Raw genomic sequence first — 16659 nt, 5'->3', positions numbered from 1 at the left:
TTTCATCATATTTATGTCTGTATATGTATTTCTCTCTGTCTCTCTGTCTCTGTCTGTCTGTCTGTCTCTCTTTCTCTTTCCTTCTCTTTCATTTCATCAGTGCAAATAATTCCTTTGACCAGTTCAAGTTGGCAACTTATTTTTTTAATATAAATTTGTTTATTTTTAGTTTTCAACATTCCCTTCCACAAGTTTTTGAGTTTCAAATTTTCACCCCATCTCACCCCTCGATGGCATGCATTCTGAATATCCCTTCCCCTAGTCTGTCCTCTCTTCTATCTCTCCCCCCTTCTCTTATCCCCTTCCCCTTCTATTTTCCTGTAGGGCAGGATAGACTTCTGTATCCCATTTCCTGTATTTCTTATTTCCCAGTAGCATGTGAAAACATTTTTTTCAACATATGGTTTTAAAACTTTAGCTTTCAAATTCTCTCTCTTCCTCCCTCCCCACCTACCCTCATTGAAAAGGCAAGCAACTCAAGGTAGGTTGTACATGTGCAGTTATGCAAAACACTTCCATAGTAGACATGTTATAGAAAACTAACTCTATTTCCCTTAATCCTCTCCTGCCCTCCCATTTATTCTTTTCTTTCTTTTGACCCTGTCCCTCCTCAGAAGTATTTCCTTCTGATTACCCCCTTTCCCAATCTGCCCTCCTCTCTATCATCCCCCTGCTCTCTTGTCCCTGTCTCCCCCTATTTTCCTGTAGGGTAAGACAGATTTCCATACCCAATTGAATGTGTATGTTATTCCCTCCTTAAGCCAAATCCTATGAGAATAAGATTCACTCATTCCCTCTCACCTTCCTCCATTTCCCCTCCACTGTAAGAGACTTTTCTGTTTTTTTTGTGAGATAATTTACCCCATTCTACCTCTCCCTTTCTTCTTCTCCGAGTACAATCCTCTCTCATTCCTTAATTTTATTCTCCAGATATGACCCCTTAATCTTCAACTCACCCTGTGCCCCCTAACTATCCATCTATATATGCATACATATAATTTTTTTCCTCCAACAACCATAATACTGACAAAGGTCTCATGAGTTATAAATATCATCTTTCCATGCAGGAATGTAAACAGTTCAATCTTAATAAGTCTCTTATGATTTCTCTTTCCTGTTTACCTCTTCATGTTCCACTGGAGTCCTGTATTTGAAAGTCAAATTTTTTATTCAGCTCTGGTCTTTTCATCAAGAATGCTTGAAAGTCCTCTATTTCACTGAATGACCATTTTTTCCCCCGGAAGGATTATACTCACTTTTGCTGGGTAGGTTATTCTTGGTTGTAATCCTGTCTCCTTTGCCCTCTGAAATATTATATTCCATGCCCTGCAGTCTTTTAATGTAGAAGCTGCTAAATCTTGTGTTATCCTGATTGTGTTTCCACAGTACTTGAATTGTTTCCTTCTGGCAGCTTGTAATATTTTCTCCTTGACCTGGAAACTCTGGAATTTGGCTACCATATTCCTAGGAGTTTTCCTTTGTGGATCTCTTTCAGGAGGAGATCTGTGGATTCTTTCAATTTCTATTTTGCCCTCTGGTTCTACTATATCAGGGCAGTTTTCCTTGATAATTTCTTGAAAGATGATGTCTAGGCTCTTTTTTTGATCATGGCTTTCAGATAGTCCAATAATTTTTAAATTCTCTCTCCTGGATCTGTTTTCCAAGTCAGTTGTTTTTCCAATGAGATATTTCACATTGTTTTCTAATTTTTCATTCTTTTGAATTTGTTTTACAGTGTCTTGATTTCTCATAAAGTCACTAGCTTCCAGTTGCTCTATTCTAATTTTTAAGGCAGTATTTTCTTCAGTAATCTTTTGGACTTCCTTTTCCTTTAGCAAGCTGTTGACTTGTTTTGCATGATTTTCTTGTATCACTCTCATTTCTCTTCCCAGTTTTTCCTCTACTTCCCTTACTTGTTTCTCAAAATCCCTTTTGAGTTCTTCTAAGGCCTGGGACTGATTTATATTTTTCTTGGAGGCTTTGGATGTAGGAGCTTTGACTTTTTTGTCTTCTTCTTGTTGTATATTTCGATCTTCTTTTTCACCAAAGTAAGATAATATAGTCTGACTGTTTTTGCGCTGCTTACTCATGATCCAGGCCAATTACTTGAGTTTTAAACTCTTTGTTAAGGTATGAATCTGCTTCCAATGTGGAGAATGTATTATCCCAAGCTTCAAGGTTTGTACAGCTGTTTTCAGAGATACTTCTAGGGACCTGTAAATTTTCAGTTCTTCCAAGGTAGTATGATAAGGGGTGAGGTGTTTACTCCTTTCCTGGCCTGTGACCAGAAGCACTCCTTTCTTTCCTGGAACTGTGAAGAACATGTCCTCTTCACTGCCACTACAAGCTCCACCATGCTAGTGCTGCTCCTTACCCCAGCACCTCTGCCCAGAACTATGACCCAGATCCAAAGACGTGCAAAGCAAGAGATTCCTGCCTCAGCACTGGCAAAGAGAACCCTGCATTCCTTCTCTGATCAGCCACTGCACTCCCCCTCAGTCTATGGGGCGGAAGCTCAGGAAGCAGCTGCCCACCCCAGGCCCACGCTCTCGGGGGAATAGAGCTGAGACCCTGCCTTCCTGTCTCAGCACCACAGAAAGAGACTTTTCCCACTGACCTTCTAAGTTGTCTTTGGCATTCGTGGATTGAGGAGCCTGGAAACCTCCACAGCTGCCCGAGATTCGGTCCTCTGAGGCCTGCTCCAGGTTTGCTGAGGCCTGCGCACCCATGCCTTTCTGCACTGCGCTCCCAGCCCAGGGCAATATACTTTTCTGATCAACCATCCAGGTTGTCTTGGGCTGGAAATTTGTTTCACTCTGTCTTTTCATGGGTTCTGCTGCTTCAGAATTTGTTTAGAGCCATTTTTTATGAGTATTTGGAGGGGTTTGGAGGAGAGCTCAAGCAAGTCACTGCTTTCACTCCGCCATCTTGGCTCCACCCCCTCAAGTTGGCAACTTCTTAAACATTGTCTGGAGGTACTGAAAGGTTAATTGAATAGCAAGTATGTATCTTAGACAACTAGGTGACACAGTGGATAGAACAATGGGCTTGGAGTCAGAAAGACAAGAGTTGAAATATATATAACCTCAGATTCTTACTAGCTGTATGACCTTGAGCAAGCTATTTAACCCCTGCCTGCATAAAACTGAAGAAGGAAAGGGCAAATCACTCAAGTATCTTTGCCAAGAAGACCCCATAGACAATTGGTCCATGGGGTCATGAAGAACGAGACACGGTTGAATGGCTAACAATATCTTAGGCATAGCTAGAACTTCCTCACTTCAGGGTTGGCCTGCTAATCACTACACACCACTGACTCTCACCTTGCACATAGTAAGTGCTTGATATAAATTCATCGAATTGAATTGCAAGTGAGGAATATTTTATAGCACTCTCTAACATTATTACAAAATTGTTCAAACTTGATGGAAACAACTTCTTCATATATGTTAGTGTTCAGTTTGTTGTCATTTATCTAAGATTAATCTATCTAATTTGCACATTATTCTTCTTGCTTGTCTTTCTGGTCCTTCCTTTCTTCCTTATTTATTTATTTGTTATTGACAATATCTCCTTTAGAATAGAGAAGGAAGGAAATTTTTGCTCTAGGCAGCCTGGTTTATTGCTTGGAAAGGTTAAGAAGATAATAATAAGAAAAGAAATGAGGTTTAGAGTTGTATACACAGGGGTTTAAACTGCCAAGGGGGGAAGGAGGTTAGAATTCAGGAATTTTTTCTTGACAGTGATGTTTTAAGCTATAGAATATGTTACTAAAAGAAATTATGACATGCCCATAAGCCAATATCCTTTTTAAGAAAAGCATATAGTACTGAGATTATTTAGATGCAGAACTTGTTACTGGGATATGCAATAAATATAAGTTCTAGCAGGACATAGCTGAAAATGATGGCGAATGTTGGAGTAATGGTAACTGAGTGATATTCAATACAAAAAAATGAGGAAAGGCTGCATTATGAAATAATATTGACCACACAATTCTACCATATCATCAATAAAATTATTTTTATGTGGAAATATTTAAATTAACATTTCCAGTATTCAAAAGAAAGTTGATGGGTTTTTTTTGTTTACAAAATATGCATTAGAATGCAAATAAAGACATATTTTCACAGAATTAAAGTAATTCAAGAGGAAATATCTGGGAATTGAATTGGAATAAGAGAGTTGGAGAGCAGAATCAAGAGGCTAGAATAAGGGATTCTTTATTCATGCTTCTACTCAAACATTTAAATATACCTAGGAATTTGTCAATTTGGGAGCTCACTCTAAGAATGCATTTTATAACCCATTCATGTTTATCTATCTTTTATATCTCTTGCCTATGTCTTCCCATGAATTCATTGGAGGTCTTCCTTGTTTTTTCCTCATTTTAAAAGCATTAGTAGAACACTCCATCTATCTAGCTTTGTCATGTGACTAGCCTATGAAGTTCTCTTGATGGCATCTTTTACTTTCATACTTCAAAATTTCTCTTTGTGTATTCCACTCTCCTCACACTCATCATGTATTTTTTCATTTCCCTTGGAGTGATATTCATTTTCACTTCTCATACAGTTAGATGACATGTATCAATAAACAACAATAAAGGTATGACATTCATATTAAAAAAGAGATGGATCATTGATTTCATGGAAAATGTGTGATTATTAAAGGAGTTTCATAAATTTCCTAAAAGCAGTATAGTCTGCTTTCCTTCTCTTGCTAAACTCAGAGTCCAATCCATTTTCCATCTGTACTGCCTATCTCGGCTGCACATACAGATGGAGAAGCTCTATAGGTTTTCCATCAAAATGAATGGTATAATTTGAATGAATTCAAACTTATTGACCTGTAGTTTGCTGATTCCATTTCCCCCTTTTTTCAAAATTTGTACATTTGCTCATCTCTAGTTCTGTAGTACCTCTTCCATTCTCTATGATCTTTGTTTTAAAAAGTCTGTTTTATTATTATAAACTTAAACATAAACCAGCATGAATATTATCCTATACAAAGAACAGAAAATGTATGCTGCATATGAAACGGTGAATCTGCCTTACATACAGCTTTTTTAAAAATTAAAATTTTACCATAGTAGTTTCAATAACGCTATCTCTTTCTGTGTTTCTTCCCTATTCTTTTTTGAATGTCAAACTATCTCTCTTTTCTTTCCATTTTTGATATCATTACCACTATTCAAAAATTCCTCACTGAACTTTCCCTCCTCCTCACAAAATGAAATAAAAGCCATTCCTCAAAACCAAAAGCATAGTCATGCAAAAGAAACCCACTCATTTGACATTTCTAGAAAGGTATGTATCATTCTGCAATTCTATTCTATCCCCTCTTTGTCATGAGGTGGGAAGTATTATCATTGTTGTTGTTGTTCAGTTGTTCAGTCATGTCTGACTTTTCATGATCCCATTGACCATAGCATGACAGGCCCTTCTATCCTCCTCTATCTCCCAACATTTGTCCAAGTTCATGTTCATTTTTTCCATGATACTATCTATCCATCTACTCTTCTGCCAATTCCCTTTTCCTTTTGACCTCAATATTTCAAAATATCAAGGTTTTTTCTAATGAATTCCATCTTCTCATTATGTGGCCAAAGTATTTAAGATTCGTTTCAGTGTTTCAATAAATATCCTAAATTAATTTAAGTTTTGACTGATTTTATCTCTCACTGTTCAAGAGACTCTGAAAAGTCTTCTCCAGACTTCTGCTTCTAGGAGCTGAAATGGCAGAGTAAAGAGTAAGTCACTCTCACCCTCCTGTATCAACCTCTGAAAGCCTAGAAAATATTGCCCCAGGAAAAAGACACAGACAGTAATCATAACTGGAATGTGAATGGGATGAACTGTCCCATAAAACAGAAGCAGAGAGCAGAATGGATTAAAAACCATAACCCCGCAATATGTTGTTTACAGGAAACACATGTGAAAAAGAGTGACACACACAGGGTAAAGGTAAAAGGCTGGAGCAGCATATATTAGGCCTCAGCTGAAGTAAAAAAAGCAGGGGTAGCAATCCTGATCTCAGACAAAGCAAAAGCAAAAATAGATCTTATCCAAAGAGATAAGGAAACTACATCCTGCTAAAAGGCACCATAGACAATGAAATAGTATCATTACTAAACATATAGGCACCAAATGGTATAGCATTCAAATTCTTGAAGAAGTTCAGGGAGTTACAGGAAGAAATAGACAGCAAAACTATATTAGTGGGGACCTGAACCTCCCCTCTCTGAGCTAGATAAATCTAACCACAAAATAAACAAGAAAGAAGTTAAGGAGGTGAATAGAACATTTGAAAATTTAGATATGATAGACCTCTGGAGAAGACTGAATGGGATAGAAAGGAATATATATTTTTTTTCTCAGCAGTACATGGCACATACACAAAAATTGACCATGTACTAGGGCATAAAAATCTCACAATCCAATGCAGAAAGGCAGAATACTACATGCATCCTTTTCAGATCATGATGCAATAAAAATTATATGCAATAAAGGGTCATGGAAAGATAGACTAAACAGTAATTGGTAACTAAAAAATCTAATCCTAAAAATGATTGGGTCAAATAACAAATCATAGAAATCAATAATTTCATTCAAGAGAATGACAATAATGAGACAACATGCCAAAACTTATGGGATGCAGCAAAAGCAGTTTTTAGGGGAAGTTTTATATCTCTAAATGCTTACATAAATAAAATAGAAAAAGAGGAGATCAATGAATTGGGCATACAACTAAAAAAACTAGAAAAAGAACAAACTAAAAATCCTCAATTAAAGACCAAATTAGAAATATTGAAAACCAAAGGAAAAATTTAAAAAATTGAAATTAAGAAAAGTATTGAGTTAATAAATAAAACTAAGAGCTGTTTTATGAAAAACCAATAAAATAGATAAACTTTGGTTAATTTAATTTAAAAAAAAGAAAGAAGAAAACCAAATTGCTAGTATCAAGAATGAAAAAGGTGAATCTACCATCAAGGAAGAGGAAATTAAAACAATAATTAGGAAGTATTTTGCCCAACTGTATGCTAATACATTTGGCAATCTTAATGAAATGGATAGAATGAAGTGAAATTGAAGAAGTAAAATATGTAAATAACCCCATTTTAGAAAAAGAAATTGAATAAGCCATTGATGAACTCCCTAGGAAAAAATCTCCAGGACCAGATGGATTTACATGCGAATTCTATCAAACATTTAAAGAACAATTAATTCCAATACTATATAGACTATTTGGGAAAATAGGTGAAGAAGGAGTCTTACCAAATTCTTTTTATGATACAAATATGGTGTTGATACCTAAACCAGGAAGAGTCAAAACAGAGAAAAAATTATAGACCAATTTCTCTAATGAATATAGATGCAAAAATTTTAAACAAAATATTAGCAAATAGATTGCAGCAACTTATCACAAGAATAATACACTATGACCAGGTAGGATTTATACCAGGAATGCAGGGTTGGTTCAATATTAGGAAACTATCACCATAATTTGAGCATATCAACACCAAAACAACAGAAACCACATGATCATCTCAATAGATGCAGAAAAGCTTTTGACAAAAAAACACCCATTTATTAAAAACACTAGAGCATAGGTATAAATGGAGTCTTCCTTAAAATAATAAATAGCATCTATCTAAAACCTTCAGCAAGCATTATATGTAATGGGGACAGCTAGAAGCATTTCCAATAAGATCGGGGGTGAAACAAGGATGTCCATTATCACCACTGTTATTCAATATGTACTGGAAACTTAGCTTTAGCAATAAGAGAAGAAAAGAAATTGAAGGCATTAGAATAGGCAAAGAAGAAACAAAGCTATCACTCTTTGCAGATGACATGATGATATACTTAGAGAATCCTAGAGAATCAAGTAAAAAACTACTTGAAATAATAAACAACTTTAGCAAAGTTGCAGGCTAAAAATAAACCCACATAAATCATGGCATTTCTATATATTACCAACAAAGCCCAACAGCAAGAGATAGAAAGAGAAATCCATTTAAACTTACTGTAGACATTATATTTAGGAGTCTACCTCCTGAAACAAACCCAGGAACTCTATGAACACAATTACAAAACACTTTTCACACAAATAAAATCAGATCTAAATAATTGGAAAAACATCAGTTGCTCATGGGTAGGCCGAGCTAATATAATAAAAATGACAATCCTACCTAAGCTAATTTACTTATTCAGTGCCATACCAATAAACTCCAAAAATATTTTATAGAGTTAGAAAAAATAATAACAAGATTCATTTGGAAAACAAAAGGTCCAGAATATCAAAGGAACTATGAAAAGAAATGCAGGGGAAGCCTAGCAATTCCAGATCTTAAATTGTATTATAAAGCAGCAATCATCAAAACTGCTTGTACTGGCTAAGAAATAGAGTGGTGATCAGGAATAGGTTAAATATGCAAGACACAGTAGTCAATGACTATAGTAATCTATTATTTGAACCAAAGACCCCAGCTTCTGGGATAAGAACCCACTCTTTGAAAAAAAACTGCTGGGAAAACTGGAAAAGAGTATGGCAGAAACTAGGCATAGACCCAAATCTCACACCATATACCAAAATAAAGTCAAAATGGGTTCATGACTTAGATATAAAGGCTGATACATAAGCAAACTGGGAGAACAAGGAATAGTTTACCTATCAGATCTATGGAGAACAGAAGAATTCATGACCAAACAGGAGATAGAGAACATTATGAAAAGCAAAATGGATAATTTGATTACATTAAATGAAAAGTTTTGCACAAACAAAGCCAATGCAACTAAGATTAGAAGGTAGAAAATTGGGAAAGAATTTTTACAACCAGTCTCTCTGATAAGGCCTCATTTCTAAAATATATAGAGAATTAAGTCAAATTTATAAGAACAAGCCATTCCCCAATTGATAAATGGTCAAAGGATATGAACAGACAGTTCTCAGATGAAGAAATTAAAGCCATCTATAGTCATATGAAAAAATGCTCTAAATCTATTGATTAGAGAAATGCAAATCAAAACAACTCTGAGGTACAATGTCACACCTATCAAATTGGTCAACATGACAAGACAGGAAAATGATAAATGTTGGAGAAGATGTGGGAAAATTGGAATAATCATGCATTGTTGGTGGAGTTGTGAAATGATCCAACCATTTTGGAGAGCAATTTGGAACTATGCCCAAAGGGCTATAAAATGTGCATACCTTTTGATCCAGCAATAGTACTTCTAGGGCTATATCCCAAAGAGATCATACAAATGGAAAGGACCCACATGTACAAAAATATTCATAGCAGCTCTTTTTGTGGTGGCAAAGAATTGGAAATTGGGAGGATGCCCATCAATTGGGAAATGGCTGAGCAAGCTGTGGTATATGAATGTAATGGAATACTATTGTGCTATAAGAAATGATGAATAGACTGATTTCAGAAAAACCTGGAAAGACTTGTATGGTCTGATGCCAGTGAAGTGAGCAGAACCAAGAAAATGTTATACGCAATAACAGCCCCATTGTGTGATGACTAATATTGATAAACTTTACCCTTCCCTGCAATACAAGGATCTAAGACATCTCCAAAGGCCTCGTGATGGAAAATGCCATCCACATCCAAAGAAAGAACTATGGAATTTGAATGCAGATAAAAGCATACTATTTGCTATTTTTTTTCTCTTCTGTTGAGTTTTGTTTCCTCTTTCTGGTGGTTCCTCTTATTGGTTCTAATTTTTACTTATAACATCACTAATCTGAAAATATATTTAATAAGAATGTATGTATATATATATATATATATATATATATAATATTAGATTTTGTACTGTCTTGAGGAGAGTGGTGGGGAGGAAGGGGGAGAAAAATTTTAAACACAAAAGCATATGGAAGTGATTGTTGATAAATCAAAATCAATTAATAAAAAAAACAAACATGGCACCACTAAAAAAAAAAAGATGCCAAGAAAAGATGGATAGCTCTCAACACAACACCAAATTTATTATACAGGCTTTCTTGAAATGGAAATTTATTCCTATGTATTTTGAATACTCTCTTACATACTACTGTGCACATGACATATTTTTTCTTTTCTTCTTTTGCATTTAAATTTTTAATATTTAAGTTCATATATCTTTCATTTTTTTGTTATTGTATATTTAAGTTTTAGAAAAATAAATTTTAAAAAAGAATAGATTTGCTTTCATAGAAATTAAGATTACTTTTGTCAAACCCTAAACTATGGAGTAGTGAAAAAACTACTAGGTTTTGGAAAGTAGGATGTAGGTCTGGACTTGGAATCAGAGAACCTTGTGATTAGATCCTAATTGAGACATTTATTAGCTTATCAACCTTTGGAAAGTCGTTTAACCTTTCTCTGTCTCAGTTTCCTCACTTGTGTATTAAACATGTGTAAAGTAGATTGGCTCATGTAATAACTTAAAGTCTGCCCAAGAGATATCCAAGGAGGTCAAAGTTACACAGACATATTTGGTTAGGTATGGAGATTTTACTCCAGAGAGACTCATTTCTATCACAATAAAGAGCAAAAAGAGGACCTTGCCTGTGCCACCAGTATCCCTGTTGCAGGCAAAGACAGGCAAAATCCAGGATAGCCATGGTTGGTTAATCAATCCTTACCTTTCCTATTTCCAAGACAGGTATTGGGGTATAATTATATTTATCAACTATACTTCAGATATGTGTAGTGTTGAGGTATGGTACTCTTTAAGAAGGTTCAGAATAAAAAGGCGCATTCCCTGTTCACTTCCACGGAAGGTATTAGCTTATTCTTGGCAACTTATTTCCTTTTCAGAAAATGATAGACAAAAGAAAGTTTTGGATATTGAGAAAACACATTTATCCAAGCAAACAATAGGAAAGTGGGTTATGGTTTTCAGATAGTCCATTAATCCTTATGCTATTTCCCTTTGATCTTTTTGTCCTAGTTAATAGCTTTTGATATTATGTTTCTTACATTTTCTTCCTCCTGTGTCACCCCAAAACTGCAAGGAGATGGGACTATAGTGGAGACAGAACAAGTAGCAATTGAAGAGGCAATGAGAATGGTATAACCCTCCTGGGCAGATGGAAAGACTACACCACTTTGACAGTTGGGTGCCTGGGACATATTTTATTACTTTTAAGTTTCCTTTAAAAATTAGTTTGAAAAATAGCCTCACCTTAGAAGAATATTTTCCCCTTTGGGTATCATTAACCAAATATACTAATAGACTGAAGAGATTGCTCATCGAGTTAACAAACACTCAGTGCTATTAAAAATTGGAAAAGTTGCCAGGGGCTTTTTTTATTTAAAGAGTTTTACAATTAGACATCGGATGCCTGAAGATGATGCTATTTCAAATTTCAAATGTACTGTGAACCAATTATTGAATGAAAACCAAGAAAAGGTGAACTTATTGGAGTCTACTGTATGCATGATTTATACAGAATAGAATCTCATTTGCCAATATTTAACTGATATTGAAGTCATAAAACCAAATGATCTAATAGAATTGTACAGCAGTTGTTCAGTAGGTCATGCTTTAGAAAGTCAGAATTACATTGATGGCTCCTGGAATTGATCAATCAAAAGAAAATGATGGTACATACAGGTCAGATCATTTCAAAGAATTCTTACTTATCAGTAAGAGAACTGTCTACAGCACTTATGAAACTGAATATCAAAGACTTTGACAGAACTTTCCTTAGTCCTAAGACTTCCTTTAGACTTCTTGCCCTTAGGTTTCTATCAGTCATCCAGAAAAGTGTAAGGCAGATGGAATGACTCTTATCAAAATGGGGAAGCCATTTCTCTTTGCCTCCTTCTGGCCTACCTAGAGAGCACTGTTCTCCAAGTGGATATATTTGGAATCTGAGAACAAACTATCATTTCTTTTCTTGGAACAAAAGACAGAAACTTAATAGCAATAAGGTACTAGATAGGTAGATAGATGGATAGATAGATAGATATTTGCAGAACAACGAAGGACAGATAGATAGTAATCAAATGGAAGAAAACAATGAGCATGATTTGTAGTGAGGAATGTCATCTGTTTTATTGTTTTCCTAGGCAAGCTTAGAGGAACATAGTATATTCTTTAACAACTATACTTACCACTGGTATTAAAATAGGTTTGGCACGAAATTTTTAAAAAATTCCATGTCATCCCTTTCCTGAAATTTTTCAAATGAAATAATATTTAAGGTTTTGGTCAATGAACAAAGAGCCTTCTTCCATTGCATATTTCCAAAAAATTAATTGGACTTGTACATTTACTTTCTTTTTACATATCTCTATCTGTAACATACATGTATTTTTTTTTAGTTTTGTTATTTTGTTAACTTTTAAAAAGTGAATTTTATTATACTAACTCAATTTTGATTTTCTTTTTGACATTCATGTTCAAACCTACTTAAGGATAATCTCTTTAAAGGAGGTTTTTAACTTGGATTCTGTGAATATTTTTTAATCGGATACCTGCATTTTAACCTAAATATTTTTATAATCTTGTTTATCTTATTTTATGCATTTAAAACCTCATTCTGAGAAGGGGCTCATAGGTTTCAACAGACTATCAAATGCATCCATGACACAAAAAAGTTAAGAACCCTCACTTCAAAGTTTGGATAGATAGACAGACAGATAAATAGATAGATAAATAGATAAATCCAGAGACACTGAGCAGGCAGGAAGGAGCAAAGGTAGGAGAGTAGAGTTTGTTCAAATTAAATAACAACAGAACCTCTTTAGAAGGTATCAGAACAATAATGGCAGGTTATAAAGAAGTCTGGCTCAATATCCTAGTTGATCCTAGATGCTTACTCTGCCTTGTAGACTTCCTGGACCAGGGGTTCCAACCTTTTAAAGTTGCCATGTACCTTTGCCTTCAATAAATCCTCCTGTACCTCTATTTAATATGAAAGGAAATACATTTTACAGTTTATCATGAACACATGTATGACTTTAAATAGATTAATTTCAATTATACATTATAGTAATTTATCAACTATTTTCCTACTACCTTGATAAGATTCTCATACGCCATTGTGGGTACATGTATTCTAAGTTGGAAAGCCATTACTTATCCTAGACACTCAAATACCTGAACAAGAAACAAAAGTTGTCTTAATGTTCAAAATTACAGAGACTGACTCAGACTGTTGCTTTGTCCATAATGCTTTAATCCCTCATTGCCAATAGTAGTAGCCTTGAGACTGTAACTGTCAGCTGGCACCACTAAATGACTGACTCAGACATGATAACAACATGATTAGCTTTGCCACAGGGAGTGTCAGGGCTAATGCTTATGCCTGCTTAAATGTAAAACTAAATGGATCATTTCAGGATAGGTATCAAACCCCATCCTCAGTAAGATAATGCTCTGGGAAAACAAATTAACCAGTCCTAACCCTTACCCTCATTTGATCAATTGTACTACCTATAACAATTGCTGCTATATTTGTTGAAAGTAGGAAACTGGAGGTTTCCATTGAGTTTCTGCTTGACCTTCTCTGTGCCATGAAGGTGGCCACAGAGGCTGTTCTTTAGTTAGCTCTTGAGGATGCCTCTGCTAATAGCTTATTCCTTGCTAGACACATGACTACCTGGTGACATTGTCTATATTTTCATGTTACAATTCTATGCTCTTATAGAAAGATTTTTGCTTTGACTGTGGTACCATGCCAGTGAATAAGAACATGATAGAATTTACCAAAATTTAATTGGTTTATACCATACCATAATTTATGGGAGAATTAATGGGAGGATGTAGACAAAGATAACACAGGATGAGAAAAGGTAGATGGTTCGCCACATGCAAAGGTGGCAAAAATTGATAAAGTGATAGATCCATTGAGGTATGCAGATATTTCATAACAAACTCATACTCCTTCCTTTTATTGTAGGCTGCCTTAACATTAATCCTGTCTTAATCCAGACTTAACATTAAGTCTGTCTTCCCCTCAGCTGTCAAAATGATCGTCCTAAAGGCCAAGCCTGAGCAGGTCGCCTCCCCCCCCCGACTAAATAACCTCCAATGATTTCCTATCGCCCCTAGAATGAAATACGAAACCCTGGGGCAGCTAAGTGATGCAGTGGATAGAGCTTCAGCCTTGGAGTCAGGAGGACCTGAGTTCAAATCTGGACTCAGATACATGATACTTACTAGCCGTGTGACCCTGGGCAAGTCACTTAATCTTGATTGCTTCAAAAAAAAAAAGGAATATGAAACTAGCTTTCAAAATTCTTCACAAGCTTTCTCCTTACCCACACTCACTCAATTTTCTAACACATTATACTCTCCACATATTCTGTGTTCCTGCAACACTGACCTCCTTGCTATTCCAAAACAAGATATTCCATCTCAGACCTTTGGCATTTTCATTGACTGTGCCCCATGTCAATAATCCTTTCTCATGTCTGCCTTCTGGCTTCCTTCAAATCTCAGCTAAAATCCTAAGTTCTCTGAGAAGCCTTACCTTGTCTCCTTTAATTCCAGTGTCTTCCCTCTGCTGAATATTTCCAATTTATCCAGTATCTAGTTTGTTTGTACATAGTCATTTACATATTGTCTCCCTCATTAGCCAGTTAGAACAAGAATTGTCTTTAGCCCTTCTTTATATCTCCAGTGCTTAGCGTACTGTTGGCACACAGTAGGCACTTAATAAATATTTTTGACTATTAACTATATGGCCTTCTTTTATTTTTTATTGTTGTCTAAGAATACATACATGATTCATCTTATAGGTAGGTATCATTTTCTATGCCAGATATAACTTTTCAAATGCTATCTTGTTCAATATGTTAGTTTGAACCAGGAGAATAATTTATACAATAGTATCATCATTGGGGCAGCTAGGTGGCACAGGGGATAGAGCACCTGCCCTGATGCCAGGAGGACCTGAGTTCAAATCTGGCCTCAGAACAAACACTTGACACTTACTAGCTGTGTGACCCTGGGAAAGTCACTTAACCCCAATTGCCTAAAAATAATAATAATAATAATAATATCATTATTTTGAAGATCAACAGCTTTGAAACTTTGGAACTCTAATCAACTCATTGAAATGCTACCTATTTTTTGATGGAGAGATAATGGGCTCGGAGTGTAAATTAAGACATTTTTAAAATGTGGTCAGTGGAAGACTTTGTATTGCTTGCTTGTCTCCACATTCTCTCTCTCTCTCTCTCTCTCTCTCTCTCTCTCTCTCTCTCTCTCTCTCTCTCTCTCTCCTCCTCTCTCTCCCTCTTTCTATCTCTATTTGTCTCTTTTTCTGTCTCTCTGCCGCACTCTCTGTCTTGCTCTGTCTCTGTCTCTGACTCTCATCTGTCTCTGACTCTCATCTGTCTCTGTCTCTGTCTGTCTTCTCTCTCTCTCTCTCTGTCTTTGTCTCTCTCTGTCTGTTTTTCTGTCTTTCTATCCTGCTCACTGTGTGTGTGTATAGGATGTAGGAAGGAAAGAAGATTGATTTTCATTGATGAAATAGATCAATTTTTAAAAAATCATATTAGTTCTTTTCTTTCTTTCTCAATTGGGAGAGGTAGGAGGGAGTGAAGATGGATTTTCATTAAAAAATAAAAATTTAATTAAAAATGTTAGCACAATGAAATGAAACACTTGGCTTGGGGGAGTTGGCACACTATAGAAATACATTAAGCTGTAGGCTCTGCCTTAAAGAATATTGTGGTATATGGTATATTACTTAATAAAACAAAATGTGTTTTCTTTAATGTTTTTTTTTTTTGAGGGGAACTGAATGTCTTCATCTTGTCCAGGCTGGAAGTGCAGTGGCCATTTATAGGACCAATTTGTCTACTGACAGATAAACTTTGACTTGCTTTATTTCTGATATAGTCTAATTCACCCTTTCTAGGTTGTCTATTGACTCCCAGCTCCCAGGTCCTCACCATTTGGCACGAGACTTTGTAGAAGTTTGATTCCTTTAGCCTTAGGGCAGCTCAGGACTCCTGAACAGGATCTCTCTACTTGCCTGAACCTCTCTAGTAGCAGAGATTACAGGCATGTGTCACCCCAATTGACATTTGTTTTAACTTAAAAAATCATAAAACCAAGTTGGACACAATAAGCCCCTAATTAAAAAAAGAAAGAAAATAGAATGCAGAGAATCAGGAAAGTGACTGCCTATTCTAGTTTTTATTTTCTTTGTGTTAGCGCTGTCTTCCAAGGACATGCATTTTATGTTCCAAATTCATGTCATCCACAAATGGGCTGTTTCATCTTCACACGAGTCCAAACTACTCTTCAATACCTCCAAAAAATTTCTTCCCTGAATTTCAGGTGAAAAGAATAAATATATCTCTGTTACATCACACTTTCTTGACTGATGGATTACTATTTATCATTTTCCTTTGAATCTGACAGAGTTTGGTTTCCAAACTAAATTTTACAAAATATCTTCTCAAGTGGTTTGCTGAAGTCTAAATGAAATCTACCTTTGTATCTCAAGCATTCTTTAAAAGTATTTGATAAAATAACAGCTATTTTACAAGATATGTATGCTATCTATTATTCATTATTCCATGGATTTTAAGTAGTTTCTTAAAGTTTCCAGTTTCAGCAGGGATAATGTCCTGAGGCTGTGTGTCCTCAGTGTGTTTCTCAGGTCCTGAGAAACACTGCTGTCAATCACCCTTAC

Source organism: Phascolarctos cinereus, unplaced genomic scaffold (genome assembly GCF_003287225.1).
Source record: "Phascolarctos cinereus isolate Bilbo 61053 unplaced genomic scaffold, phaCin_HiC Scaffold_4;HRSCAF=312, whole genome shotgun sequence".
NCBI classification, from domain to species: Eukaryota; Metazoa; Chordata; class Mammalia; order Diprotodontia; family Phascolarctidae; genus Phascolarctos; species Phascolarctos cinereus.
Note: the sequence above shows the minus strand (reverse complement) of the source record.